Below are 15,284 nucleotides of genomic sequence, written 5' to 3' on the forward strand. Positions count from 1 at the left end.
AATCTAATCACACAATGAAGCTCAGAGGTAAAAAGTCAGAAGCAGGAATATGAAGCCCCATTAAAAGGTAAGCCTGAGTACACAGAGAGGGTTTCATTTCTCTAACTTTCAGTTAAATGAAATATAATGTTTCATGAGGTAGAAAAACAAGGCCTGTTTAGCAAAGGTCTACTTGGCCCAAGGAGAATCACAAAAGAATTACCTAAAATGTGTTTCTGATTCATCATGGTTCAATAACTTCTCATGAATGCTAATGTGTTTCAGAGAGATGGAAAGGCTTGTGCAGGTGTGACAGAAACAATTAGTCAGTTATTAGTAAGAGCTGGCTTCACTGGCAGCCACGCTGCTGGAGCTCCACATTACCTGTAAGCCTGCCAGTAACTCTCCACACGCTCCTGATATTTAGAACTGCCAAAGAGGCAGGACAATAAGTAAAATCTCCAAACACTCATTTCTCTCCCCTCATTTTGCCTGCCTTCATGACAAAATTTGCAGTTAAACACTACATGCTTAAGACAGTGTAGGTCCACTTCAGGAGTAAGTGTAAGGAGAGTATTTAAGTCTATCCACAATAAACTAATTTACACACTAACTCACTGCATTTCCTCTCCAAGACCTTCTAAAAAGATGCTTGTTTCAGAAGAAGTATATCTACAAGGACCTACCTATATGGAGCAGCAGACAGCTTTGTTTAAATTTAAACTTCACCTTGCTTTAGTGTAACTACTCCCTTCACCAGTAGCTTTACAGCAAGCAATAAAATTTTATTTTCTTTTAGCACTCTGGAGATCCACTCATTTCCACAGGCCTTGTAACAACTTTTAGAGAAAATTTTCAAACGTGTTGCCTATTATCCTGATATCTGGCATCCTTTCCTAAAGCAGAAGTCAGAACAGCATAGAGGACTGTTTAATTTCAACTTTTAAGAAAATACGCTAAGATCCTTTAATTACAAATGATGTTCAACGCTTAAAAGGTGACCCTCCAGCAGATACTTAGGGAAAAAAAAAAACCAACATATTCTAAGAGCAACAGTACAAGCAATCATGCTTCAACAGCAAGCCAGAGGTGTTTATAGCAGCAAAGAACAGCCTGGCTTTGACTCTGTGCTTCACTACATACCCAAGACACTCAACTGCTCCAGCATAATGTTCATCCTTACCACAAGACAGACATCACAATTTTTGTAGCATAGTGAATTTCTGAAATGAACAGCGAATAATTCACTGGTGGCTGAATTCATTAGCTATACAAAATTCTCAAGGTCAAAGGCCAGTGAAATGAGATGAAAACCATTAAGCCAGCAGACTTCAGATTCTTTTGATCAAGAACACAGCCATATGCCTGTGTCCTTTATCCAACCACAGTTCCAATTAAATTTGCAGAACTCAGTTTTTTATCTGGTTTAGTGGCTAATTTCTTAATATTCACTACCACTAAATTAGTAACCATAGACCCCACTGTGCTGTTACACTGCAGGTTTGCACACATGCATGTGGACACATGGATATCAAAGCCAAATATTTTGCTTAAAAAATGCTTCCTGAGGGCAGATTACAATCTCTTGTTGTTTAAACAGCAAAAATCTTCATGGGAAGGCTTTCCAAGCTGTTCAGAAAGTAGCTATGGACAGAAGCACAGCTGCAGCTGCACAAGATGGGTGCTTCCCACCCCGCTGATCTGACCTGTGCATTTATTTTCTCCATTGTTATCCGTATCTGTACTGCAAAAAAGAATATGACCCACATCTGTCTCGGTCTGTGCTGCATTAACAAGTGCAAAAGTTAAGTTCATATTTAATTGTAATTTAATAAGAATCTTTCCTGTCTTCACGCCCACCCACCCACCTTAAAGGACCCAGAATAATCTAGGATTGGCCTTAAAAGCTCAGGAGCTTTCTTACTCCCACTGCAGCCTTATGGTAGACAAGCCATAATGCTGTCTGCCAAGGACTCAAACAGGCTCTGCAACAGCAGACCGAAAGGATGGAGAGGGAAGAAGTAAAAAGAAGAGGAATGAGAAAGCCCAGAGACCATTCTGAAGCAGCAGCCAGTTTGTATGTCCCCTGATCTGTAGGACAATCCAAGGAGCCACCTGGGTTCCACCATTCTTCCCAGAGGATGCAAAGGTTGTCTGCAAACCTGTTACAGTCCTGCTCTGCCACCAGCTAGTGATCCTGCATCCAGCTGGGCAACATATTATATAAAAATGAGCATGGGTTAGAGCTGTGGAGGACTGATGAATACTTACCTAATGAATGTGCCATTGTGTTCTGCTCCTCCACTCTTCCGTCAGTTAGAAGTGATACAACAGCTCAGATAGTCAGCCTTAGTTCCCATATGCCTGACAGACTAAGCTCATGGGACTTTGTGCGGGGGAACCCCCCAAAATTATATATCACATGGATATAAATTACTAAACTGAAACACTGGAGATCACAAATTCCCTCTTTCAGGCTTATCTTGCAAAAAAGACAGGACCTAAATAAATTCAACAATACCTTTTCCTCCTCTTTTGGGGCCTGCTAATGCTTTCCCTGTCCACTTGTTTTATTTCTCTTTTCTCCTCTTTCATTCAGCCTTATTCTACCATCATCAAAAGCTTCAAGGAACCTGAATGTTTTTTCTGCAATTTCTTTGCAATGCCAATTTCTGCCTTTCAATGCCAGTCTTGGTATCCTCTCCCCCCTCCACTAGTCTTTCCAAAACTATAATTCATTCTTTTAAGAGCTGCATTTTCTGTTGATAGTGCCAGAGGCCAGGAAGGCTCCTGGCAGTACAGTTCCAACAAAGAGTCTGAAACTGAACAATCTCTAGGGACAAGGAAGTCCAAGACATGGTTTTTAAAATAAGAATAATAATAAGAAGAAAAATATGCCTCTGGCATTGGCAGCTTTTAAATCTAAACACATAAAATTTCCCTTCCAAAGGGGCAGGTAACGAACAATGCTTTTCACCAGCAATGAATACCTGCTCCTCCTACCTACATAAAATGCTCTGCAGAATAGAAGTAAAACACATTTCATTGGGGATTCATATACCCACAGATGTTAATAACATTCTGGTATTTGTAGTCCATTTCTGCAGAAGCAAATGGTGACACCAAATGCTACAAATTTTTGCTTCCTAATACCAGCTTTGCTCTTCTTCTAACAATTGTGCAAAGCAAGCCATTGACAACTGCAGAATGACACTATTTCCTGTCAGAAATACTTTAAAATACCACGGAAGGACACATTATTTTATGCCAATGTCTCAGCAACCCCATCTTTTTGTCTGCAAGGGTAACAACAGGGAAACTGCAACTCCTCAGACAAAGCTGCTCCACTAACACAAAATGACAGAAGAGCCTTCTCTTCCTAAATACTTACTCTGCTTTAGCAGCATACCAGTGGGAAAGAAGCAGATAACTTCTTCCCTTGAGGTAGCCAGATTGTTCTGCAAATAGCAAAAGCCTTTGCACGTGTATCACACATTTATCACGTGTATCACACTCAGCTTTCAATGATTTCCCAAGTTCCTCAATGGGACCAGAAGTAGCTAAAGACCAGTTTTAGACCTTAGAAAGGAAAAAGTAACTCTGCATATTTTAAGTCTGCATCAATTTCTTACACAATTCAAGGAAGGTGCCTTCCTTTCTTTGACCTCATTTTTTTCATTCAAGACTTCAAGCACTGAACTGTGACTATGTGGACTAATTCTCTGCACAAAGATGTTACACACTGCTCACAACTGAGAAGCAATGCTTACAGCACTGTGTAACCGAGATAATTCTCTTTCTTCTACTTCTAAAGGCCAACCACTAAAGGTTTAGCACCACTGTATTGAGTTACTTTATTTTAGCAAGAGAAACTGAGTTATGCCAGCTATTCAGAATTATTTGTTTAACATTTTTAGTGGAAGTATTAGGGCAAGTTATTACCATCTTTAGTTGTACAACACCAAGATAACCGTTGCACAGCTTTCTCTATTAAGATAACAAAAAGCTACAGATTAAGTTTTTCTTTTGAAATAAACAAAACAAACAAACCCCAATCCAAAAACGTATATAAAAAACCAAACATTCAGAGTTTTCTATTACAAGTGTAGTTATCCCAACATGAAATCAGTATGAATACAAAACAAAAAATTATGGAGAATGTCAAGGGTTAGCATTTTTCATTAAATCATATTGCTACTTCATGGTCTTTTATCTATGGACAACCTTTATTAGAGAACCATCAGCTCTAATTCAGAGAGGAAAGAGAGATGGTCCTTCACTCATGAAATCTAGATATTTCCAGAGAGCCTTTATGTACACTCCTTTAAGAGCTCATGCCAGTTGTCCAGTAATATTTTAAAACCACCTATGTTTATTTGCATTGACAAAGTGCCTTCTAAACCATTCCTTTTTCTTTGACTTTATCTTCACCAGGCTTTGTGCCACCATCAGAGCAAAAAATGAAAACAAAAGCACATTTCTCAAACTGAATTTAACACTTTTTAAACACTTTTTTTTTGCCTTTAGCATATACTAAGAGTTTGAGAATTTCTATGTACAGTTGATATGTAGGTTTATTCACTAAAAATACCAGTCAAACCTAAATGGAGCTGCCCTGAGCTTTTCCCAGTGTCTGGTGGGAATTCTGCTATATAATTCAATAGATAGAGCAGCTCAGTTCTGCCTGTATCTGAAAAAAAATTGATTGCAGATATTTTCTGCCCTGTTTGGCTAAATCATCTCACCAAAGCACTGCAATTACAGCAGGAACTTCATTATTACAATCTGGCGCATATTGCCCATGCTGTCCCTAGGGAAGGCAATTCCCAGCTTTTATTCAGAAAATAGCTTGCAAATATAACTCTTTATGTCTACATTCAGCCTACTGTCTACCCATGTATTTTTAAGTTAAGAAGATGCTCAAAACAACCTCCAAGTTTCCTAACCACTTCAGGTTATCTTTGTCAATACAGAACACAACCTTGCCTTGCTCCCATTTGTAACTTCTCCCATAGAACAAGATCGAGTGACCACACACTGACCAGATTCACCTTTCTCTTTTGGTAAATACAGTAAATTAAGAGTTCTTGCTGCAGCTCTCACAAGCTACCATTTGACTGATTAACTCTTTTTTCCAGTGGTACTACTTCTGAAAAAAAAAAATAGGTTCTGGAGTTCAGACTAGATGATCTTTAAAGGTCCCTTTCAACCCAAACTGTTCTGTGACCCACATTAATTTTTAACAAAGATACAAAGATATTGTTCTCCCAAGGCTTCTCTAAGTCATGTCTCTTGTCCCAAGTAGTGTGTATATGACATGACAATACACATGGACCACTATACTGAAAACCCACAACTCTCTTTCCCCTTTGCTACCACTGATAACACAGTTGATTACGTGTCCAGCTGTAATTATACATCCATAACTAACACTTGTCTATCTTGACACAGAGGAGGCTGCTGGAAACAGACTGGGATGAAGATGCTAGAAGATGTAGAATTTTATGAGCCCTGTCAACTGGTGTTAAGCACTTCGTACCTGAATCTGCACTGTGTGGCACACCTGAGTTCCCCTCTCTGTCTCTCCTGTTGGAACACTGCTCACATTGAAACACTGGAGTGCAGCCATCCTGAGGATGCACTCATTCAGGGCATGAGGCTTTATCTGATGCAAAGACCAAAACTACATTCTTCCAAAATCAAACCAGTGATTTACAATGTCTCTTCCATCAAGTTAAAACTCCGTAGTTGTACAATGCCATTCCACTACAGTTACATATCTCATAGATAACCTGTAGCAGAAAACATTGGGCCTGCCCAGGTACTGTCTAAATTCAAAAGCAAGACATCAGCAGTATGGAAACTGTACTGACTCAGGCTTACCATTTCCAAATTAAATTAAAACTACTGGTTCCCTTAAATGACTCCAAATTGCTAGCCTGAGAGGCTACCTCTCTGTTCAATCCACATCCACAGCTGGGGCTTCTTTATTACAGAGGAGACAGCTACCCACAGGACATTCTCTAAAGGGGGCCCTCAACTCTGAATTTCAATAGATCAAGAGAAAAAAGCCTCAAGACAGGAAAGCAAGGCTTATCCCCTTAACCAAGCTTATGAAGACCAATGAACACGGCAAGAACAATCAGCTGGAAACAAAGGACCTATGGATTGAGTTAAGTTTGATTTTCTAGTCTAGTTTGGTGGACTATGTACTGATTTAGGGGAGCGAAGTCCAACTGCTATTTCCTTTATGCCATCATTCCTTTAATTAGAAAATGTAGCCTATAGGCCAGTACAGTTAGTTTTTTCAATCTTTGTATATTAATTATACATAATTAATTCAAATCTAAAAGCCTCTCCATCTCTAGAGTGAAATTAATTTTACAAAATTTAAGCAATTTGGAGCATTTAGAAAAAACAAAATCTTAAAACCTGGTTTAATTTCAATCCACACACCACTGAATTGTAGATGTTTTGATCCCTCTGGCCTATGAGCCAGAAGACCAATGTAAAATCCCAGTGTAAACAGTCCAAGACCATTTTAATTATGCATTTGTATCAAAATAGAACTCAAATTCCAACTTGGTTTTAAAATTATGCAGATTATTTTTCCCCTCTCTCTCAGCAGACATTTCTCCTTTATCATAATGGGTCTTCTGAGTCACTTACAGCTGCAGGGGATGAAGTCTTTGCAACCTCTACCTTCCAGAAAATCATCCCAACACAGCATGACACGACCAACTCTTGTTGCCCCAATACACACCCAAACAGTCTTCCAACGAGCTAAATTCCTAAGGTAGCTGGAGGAAAAAAATGGGCTGTTTTTAGCAGGTCCAGAAATAAAAGCCCAGACTATTGGATATTAAAAAAGTTTATGAAAGATGCTGTAGATGGTTACATCCTAAGACTAATCCAAGAAATACAGACTGAAATCACCATTTCATACAGAGGGAAGAACAGATGCCCAAGTTTTTTTGGACAGTTTGTCCAAATATGTCAGAGAAAAAAGCCAGGACAGAAGAGGCTCAGAGCATCACAGGGCAGTGAGATTATTCTCCTCTTTGAAAATTTCTTTCCACATTTGCACTTTTACAAAAGTTTCAATTTTAGCTTCAAAAGATGAAAATCAGTCCTTTCAAAAAAGACCACATAAACTGACCTACTTCTAACATTAGTTACAACTTAAAAAAAAAGGCAACAAATAAACGAACAACACAGTATTTTTTTTTCAAGGTCTGAATTATTTTTTTATGCCCTTTCCTCATTTTCTGGAGCTTGTACTAGCTGTCAAATTTTTATTTGCCATAAATATGGTTAAAATTGTATTAAGTGGTCCAAAATGAAAAAGACCTTCTCTTTTTTTTTTTTTTTTTTGTAGACTTTTTGGTTGACTGGCTCCTTTTTCTCCCCCTTTCTCCCTTTTCCTGAGTAGTTACAACCACCACACTAAATGTGTCTTTTGGTGTCCAGTGGAACTTCTAACTTGTTAAGATTTTCTGCCTGCCCCTCTTTTTTTTTTTTTTTTTTTTTTTTTAAGAAAAAGAAGATTAAGCACAACAAGAGAAGTAATGCATATCTATAGAAGAGATTTCAGACCTACATAATGTAGAGCTCATAATCAGACCCCACATCTAGGCCTGAATTTTGTGAGTTTGATGAGCAGAAGAGATTGCAGCACATGTGTGAAGAGGGACAGTGGGAGGTGGGGTGAAAAGGTTGATGGGAGGAATGTACTTGAACCACAGGGGGTAGAACCTCAACACATGAGTCCGCTGGTGCTTTAAGGGAGGAGAAAAAAAAGAAAACTTGGGAGGAGGGGGAAAAAATGCAAACACCAACACTCCAACATTTTAACAGCCTAGCGACCAAAGGAGTATACCAGATATCTTTTCCAGAATCCAAGGACAAGTACGCACATTTAGGATTTTTTTTTTCACTTGGTTTGGCTCAGTGCTACTGAAAAAGTTTGTGCAAAAGCCCATGTGCTGAGCCAACATTTACTAGGTTTCAATTTCCAGCTGAAGCCACAACTGCTGCTATGAAAATTAATAAGGCAATTGTACCAGAAAGCAAAGCAATGGAAACAACTGCACTGCTATGTAACAAGTACATCCACTGGCACCAGGAGAAAAAACTGTATTGTATCAACCTGTGTCATAGACATTTGTCTCTTCTCGTTATTAGAGAAAAAATGTGCAAATCAAATTTATTGTTTGGTCAAGAGGGTATTATATGAATAGTTATAAATTCCTCACCACCCAACCTCAGAAGATTACTGCCTGTCCTAAAACATGAAGCAGCAATTAAAAGGGTAACCCCTGCTATGTTCACATCAACAAGATTCAATGAAGAATACTGCAAATTGCCAGTCTAGCCAGACAGAAAGCCTGAACTGCTCACATGAGGTATCTTTGCCAAAACCCACATATACCTCAAACTTCTGCTGGACTGTATGATAAATGTATGTTGGCTGAAGAGAATGAAAATTGGGCAAGCAATAGTTTTACTTCAGCTACAAATTCAAGCAGCACAACACATGCATGTACTAAGAGTATATGAATAGTTAGTTAAAACAAATCTGTATCTATGGAAGAAAGTGTTAAAACAGCCGTATTTTGTAGGTGTTTATTGAAACATTGGTTTTGCTAAACTCTTTCCATCACTCCAAAACATAGGAAAAATTGTTTTAACTACATTTAAAAAATAAAAATCACTCTCCTATTTCCCCAACAGTTATGCATCTCCTATTACTATGTAAAAGATCAAGTCACCATCAGAAGGAATACAGATGGGTTTCAAGTCAGCAAACAGTGCACGAAGTAGTTACAGCATGTGCATGGTCACAGGAAAGGACAACTACATACTGAATTTTATAGAAGCTTCCAACAGACTACATCAGGAGACCAGACTCTTCCCATTTTTATTATGAGGCTGACAATGAGCTAGAAGTAAACCACCTCTGAATAGCACCAATCATCTAATTCTCAGACAGCACACCAAAAATCTCAGCTGAAGGAGGTAGGTTGAAGTGCTGACAACATTATTTGAGCCTGTTGTCAAACCCTGCATATCCCTCCTCTTGTATAACTTCAAAATGTTTGATGTATTTGATATGGGTTGTCAACTTCATACATTTTCATTAAGGAAAATAAGGTTCACACAGAGCATTTTGTCCAGGTTTGTGCACACTCTCCAATTTCCAAAAAAGCTCTGGCAAATTAGATAATCTTCAGGCAAGCTTCCACTGCTGTATAAAAGAATAGAAGTTTAATGCCATCATATCTCCAGAATCTGAAGTTCTAGATGCAGTGACCCATCATCCCTTTCAGCTGAAGCAAGCTCAACAAGAAAAAGAGCCAGGTTACTATGTGTACATCCATGCAGCTGATAAAGAAATTACACTGTCCCCGATGACACAGTATTTCAGAGACAGATTTACACTTCATATGCCAGCCATAAATTAGGAATGTACAATAAACCCTTTGAGCTACAGATTTTAAGAACATAGGAGACGACACACACTTCAAGCCACAGCTTTTCTTGGAAATCTTAAATAGAATTATTTATGTGAATAATAGCCTAAAGGTTCCCAGGATAAAGAATTTAAGGACTGGGCAAAGACCTTGAAATCATGAGAGCTGGGATAGATAAATACCAAAGAATAAGGTACCAAAGTAGCAGTGGCAGACGTGGAAGAAGAAGTTACAAGGAGAGTTTAACTCATAGAATTAAAAATCAGAAGGAAAGCAGAAAAAAAAGAGAAAACACACACAGCCAGGACACAGATATAGTTTTGTAATAAACATATTTGGGAATAATCTGTTTTCTTATTTTCCACCCTCTCATACCTCCCCCCACCACCCCCAGCCTCATTACTGAAGATGATGTTTCACAAATATTTTAAATCAACTTAATTCCACCTGAAAGGGGAAGTGTTTCCCCTAAGCATTGACCTGTAGTTCCTGCTCCCTCCCTTTGCTAATGCTAGCTTTTGTGGAGTTTTGCAGCACTATTTGACTGTAAATGGAACACAGCAGAAACAGTAGTAAGAAGGCTTACGTCCCCAAAGGTGCTAAGAACAGGTCCTTTATCATATCTGCATAACATCTCCAGGTAGCATACTCAGCCTTCTAAAGAACTCCATAGCCTACTCCCTAGAAATACAACAAAGTGAATTAATTTATACATAAACTAAAACACTTTTCTATAGGGGATCCCTACCAGCAGTACCTGCAAGTCTTCATTGCAGTGTGATTTATTGCAGAACAAAAAAAATGCCTTGCCCCCTAACTTCTTGCAATTAACTTTCCTCTCCTAGCAGCCACTGACAAGCAGCCTGCTGCAGACAAATCAAATACTCACACTGGAAACCTGCCATTAGAAAAAATAAATCAATGCACTCTTAAGGGTTTGCAAACAAGCACCACATGAATCCCTGTTCACCTTGCTCTTGAGTGCAGACATGTGCTTTAGAAAGCCATCTGCCCAGCAAATTGAGAAATCAGTACCTTACTTACTGATGGGCACCACACATGTGGCACCGGCCACCAAGTGCCTGTGCAGAACACAGGAGTTTTCCTCTGTCAGATTTGAAATGGAGAGAAGAGGAAGCACGCTGACTATCCCCTGGAGCATAGACTTCTCATTAATATTCCTCTTCAATGTTAACAGTGATCAGAAAACAGAGAAAACTAGCAGGAAGGTTATGACATTATCTTCAATCTCTCTTTTGCGTCTCACACTTGCAAATAATGAAAGATCACACAAATTCTTGCAAACAGCTTGATGCAAAAATGCTGAGCAAAAGAGAGCTCTGCAAGTTTGTGACTCTTCTTCCATTAATCTCTCTAAAACCATATTCATGAAGTTTATATCACATATATATTATCACCTCTTAGATCAGTACTACCAAATCCTTGCCAACATTCTGGCTTCTGCCAATTGCTTTTAGTTTCTCTTTCCTTTTCCAATGCTATATTTGAAGAGAGAGGAGAAAAAATGAAAAAAAAAAAAAAGTGACTGACTTGAGCAGAAGAAAAATTATTCTAAATCCTTTAAACAGTTGCTCTGTTAAATTGACACTAGTTTAACAACGTGTACTTGGCACATTCCTCTTGCCACGAATACAAGAAACTATAAAAAAAAAAAAAAAGCCTCACTCAAAGCAGGGAAATCTTTTAAAGATACAGCACATACCTGGCTGAACAGTGGTCTCATAGCTGTTACAAAACCATTTGTAGATTCAAGTTTTCGAAAAACAACAAAGACAACATAACTGTAAAGGCTTTTTCTTTTTCTGAAATCTTCTTTTTCATAGAATGATGACTGAATGGGGAGTAAAATCCTACTAGCCCATTCTCACTCAAATTGTACATTCCAGACAGTGCAGAGACAGAGAAAGTCTACTAGACCCAGGTATAACTGTGCAGAAAAATAGACCAGAAGAGACAACAGTACTTTTGCTTGATTCAAGGATACATGATGTTTTCTAGCTCCCAGGGTTCCCAAAATCCCATCACCTTCTACAAATGTGGAGAGTTCTTTTAATATAAGGACATCCTGCACATTCACAGCACAGCATGACAACGACAGCTCATAAATTTTAAAGAGATTGTTTATTTCAAGGAAACTGACTATCAAATGACAGCAAAATCTCAGCTCAAGAGGAAAACTACTTGATGGCCTCATCTAAGTACCAAGCAAATCCTTATTTGAGAATCACAGAATTATAAACACTGTGGCTGGCAATATACCAAAATAAAGCAAAACAACAACAAAAGCTTGTTATTGGAACAGGAGAACACTGCATGCTAGTGTGCAGGTGCACTGGCAGAGATCTGGGGAAACCTCTTCCTAGTACCACTTAAATCTATAGGCATTAGCCACTCACTCCATCACATACTGAAGCCATCTAGAGTGTCAGAGAAGAAAGCAACAAGTCTTGCATGTGAACAGGGGAGCTCTGCTCCCTGTGTATCAACATGGAAAACATGAGATCATATTCCAACACCACTTTGTAGGCTAGATATTGTAAGAACGCATGTCTGTGAGCCCAAACCTTAAAATCAAAGAGACTTCTACTAGGTAGACAAAAACAAAGAGCGGAAGGAAGGGTGGAGCACCACGTTACTCTTGATCTGTAATTCGCTACCTCACAGCATTGCTGTCAGGAAGTTCAATGCACACAGCAGTCTCAGCAACAGTTATGTTTTCACATACCATAATAAGCTTTGTTTGATGAGAACCAGGGTTAAAGGGCATTAAAAAATAACTTTGTAGGACAACACAGTATGCTGCACCCAAACAGCAAGAATACAGAAGTACTTGCTTTTGAGAGCACCAACGGTCAGGTTATATAATAACAACTGCAGAACTGCAGATCCTTTGGTTACCAAGACTGCTAGAATGTAAGCAGGTAAGAGTTTTTCCTCTCCCCTCAGCAAAATCTGAACTCTTCACCGAGTAATTTTTTCCTGGCATATGGAGAATGTAAGGAAAAACATCAAAATGGTAAGTATAGAAACCAGTGCTCTTTCCTCTACCCCCTCCCCGCCCATCAGCCAATCATTCATTAGAATAAATCCTCAGACAATGATACTCAAAGCAAAGTTGCAAACTACAGAGAAGGCAGGTGTATTGTAGTGCACAGTGAGTTTCAAAGAGATTACAAAAAGAGAGAAAAGAAAGTCAACCTTTCCAGTATGAATAAATTGTGATTCAAGTTTGCCTTAACACAAGTCAATTCACACACTCAGATCCACAGACTGCCCTGACAGTATCTTTTACTAATACCCATTTCACATCATGTTCCTGTTCTAACCGTACTAATCTTTCTTTTCTCTGACTAGTGAGTTTTAAAAGCTGCTGCAGTACTTTTAACAGCTTTATGATGTGTGTTAATGGATATTTTGCTAACAGTACACAAGAGGGACTTTTAACAGCAAGCTGTCACCACTGCTGTTCTTCTCCCTATCTAGTTACCGGTCATCAGATTAGATCCTTACCACCTACTTATACAGCTAAAAAAAGAAAAAGGAATAAAAAAATAAATAAAAAAAAAAAAGTGTGGGAATCCGGGAAAGAAAACCTTCAAAGAAAGCAAACTTGCAGTTCAAACTGGAAGAACTTTATGTAAATTTCAGTGTATTTTCTTTCCTCTGCAATAGTCTGCCTAAGCCACTCAATCAAGCAGGAATGACATGGAAAGAATGGGACTAATGCGAACAATGAATGATCCATAAATGTCTACAAGATTATATAACTCAAGATGAGATGGCATGCATGTGTGCATGCATTTGGGGGAAAGGAGGAGAAACAGGCAAGGAGAAAGAGGAAAGAACATCCCCAGTCACAAATACAGAACTCAGCACAGATCTTACTCAGTTTCCCTCTCTTCCCAAAAGACACAGAGCAATCAGGCAGCTGAGAAATAAAAGCAAAAGAAAACCTATTTGCTAACGAATACACTTCAAAACATCCTTGGCTGAAATTGCACCGTAACTGCAGTATCATGAAACACAGCTCATAGAGAACCATGTTTATACTAAAGCAATTAACACACGGTACATTTCCTGCACTGTTATTATCATTGGCATTCTCTCTGTGTTTGTTACACATTTTGAGCCTTGGCAGGTTAAGAGATATTCTTATAAAGTTAATAACAAAACGTTACTGATTTGAAATGTACTCACTGTTATTTTTCAGGAACTCCTATATTTACTTTACACCATTCTCAGGGGAGAGCTGAACAGTTGTATTAGTTCTGCAAGGAAAAGACATTCAAAATAAACTTTGCAAAGGCTTTGAGCCAAAAAACTTAACAAATGTAACTTTTCAGACCCAGTACCCACTTGCTTGACAAGGCTCCGCACTGTGGCTTTGCATAATCACCACCCACATTTTAGAACAATCATTTCATCTGAAATTAATCAGCGGTTTGATCACTTGTATGAGCATAAACTTAAGAAAAGGAGCACACGCACCCACTCCCACCCCCTCTAAGAAGCTCCCGGCTGCCGGGCATGCCCTCGGAGGCGGCGGCTGGGTACCAACGCCGAGCCGGGGGCTGGCTGCCTGCGGGGATGCACTTGCTTCAAAGTTGCGGCTTCTCCTCCGGAGCGGCGCCCGCGGCGGTGCGGACACTTGCTGCGGCCGCGGTCTCCGCCCGGGCCTGACCCCGCGCACTGCCCCCCGCGGCTCCGGCCGCTGCCCCGCACGCCGCCCCCGCCCCGTCCCGCCGGTCCGGCAGGCCCCGCCACCACTCACCCCGCGCCCGGAGTGCGCGGCTCCCGTCCGCTCCCCTCGCCGCCGGCCACCAGGAGCGGCCGGTGGCGGGCAGCGCTCCCCGGGGCACGGGATGGGGCTGAGCGGGAGGTGGTGGCGGAGGAGGAGGCGGAGGCGCCGGCCAAGTCGTGGCGGGGAGAACCGGCAGGCTGTGGCGGCAGCGGCCGGGGGCCGGCGGAGAGGGCAGGGCGGCGGGAGGAGCCGCCGTGCGAGGCGGGTCGGGTCGGGCCGGGCCGCCCCCCCGCCGGCAGCCGCCGTCCGAGGCCCCGCCGCAGTGACAAGCACAGCGCTGCGCTTCCTCTTTCTCGCAGCGACGGCGGCCGCCCCCCGCCCCGCACCTCCCGCCGCGGGAGCGGCTGCGGCCCTCGCCCGGGCAGGTGCGGGGCTCGCCAGCCGCCTGCCCCGTCCCGTTCTTCCTCCCCGGCTGCCCTCCGTGCCTCTCCGCGCTCCCCCGCACCGCCCGGCCAGCGCGGCTGCCGCGCCCCCGCGCCGGACCGAGGCTCTCCTACCTCCGGCGTGGGCAGCGTCCCCCGCCCGGCCGCCCCCGCCGCGGGAGCCGCGCTCCGCTCCGCGCCGCCGCCTCGGTGCGGTGCGCTGGGCTGCCCCCGGCGCTATCCCATCCCGGGGCTCGCACAGGCACCCGCCGCTCTCACTTCCTCTTCCTTCCTCCTGCTGGCCGGGCCGCGATATGCAGCCCCGGGCCGGCCGCCGCCGAGGGGTCCCGCGGATCGGCAGCACCTGCGTGCGGGGGGGCGACACACGCTCCCGCCTCTGCCCGCTGCCGCTTCACTTCTCCCGAGCGGGGGTGCGGCTGGCGTCCCTCCTCCCGCAGCTCCTAAACGAGGGATTTGAGGCAAACCGCCTTGCCTTTGGAATAAGCTGTTTGTATTTTGATGCCGCTTCTCTTCCCAGAGAGCCGCCGCCGCTGAGCAGCCCTGCAGCGGGCACGCTGCGGCGCACGTCTGTTCGCCCCCGAAGCGAGCGCGCCTCCGGGGGAGCCCAGCCCAGCCCAGCCGGGGCGC

At 42.0% G+C, this 15,284-nt stretch overlaps 1 protein-coding gene across 4 annotated transcripts in view; it reads right to left on the reverse strand.

Annotated features, from left to right (window-relative positions):
• Positions 1 to 14,914, reverse strand: part of ELMO1 (engulfment and cell motility 1) — a 301,680-nt gene extending 286,766 nt beyond the window's left edge. For 3 of the 4 annotated variants that reach the window (XM_072925847.1, XM_072925846.1, XM_030265190.4), the window contains exons 1-2: positions 14,772 to 14,914; positions 13,671 to 13,741 (exon numbers count right to left, since the gene is read on the reverse strand). The gene's annotated coding sequence lies outside the window, so the exon portion shown is untranslated. Of the gene's footprint in view, positions 1 to 13,670; positions 13,742 to 14,244; positions 14,368 to 14,771 lie in introns of those variants that run through there. The other variant, XM_030265189.4, reaches the window with a different exon arrangement.
• Between the last annotated feature and the right edge of the window lie 370 nt (positions 14,915 to 15,284).

This window comes from Taeniopygia guttata, chromosome 2 (genome assembly GCF_048771995.1).
Source record: "Taeniopygia guttata chromosome 2, bTaeGut7.mat, whole genome shotgun sequence".
Lineage (NCBI taxonomy): Eukaryota > Metazoa > Chordata > Aves > Passeriformes > Estrildidae > Taeniopygia > Taeniopygia guttata.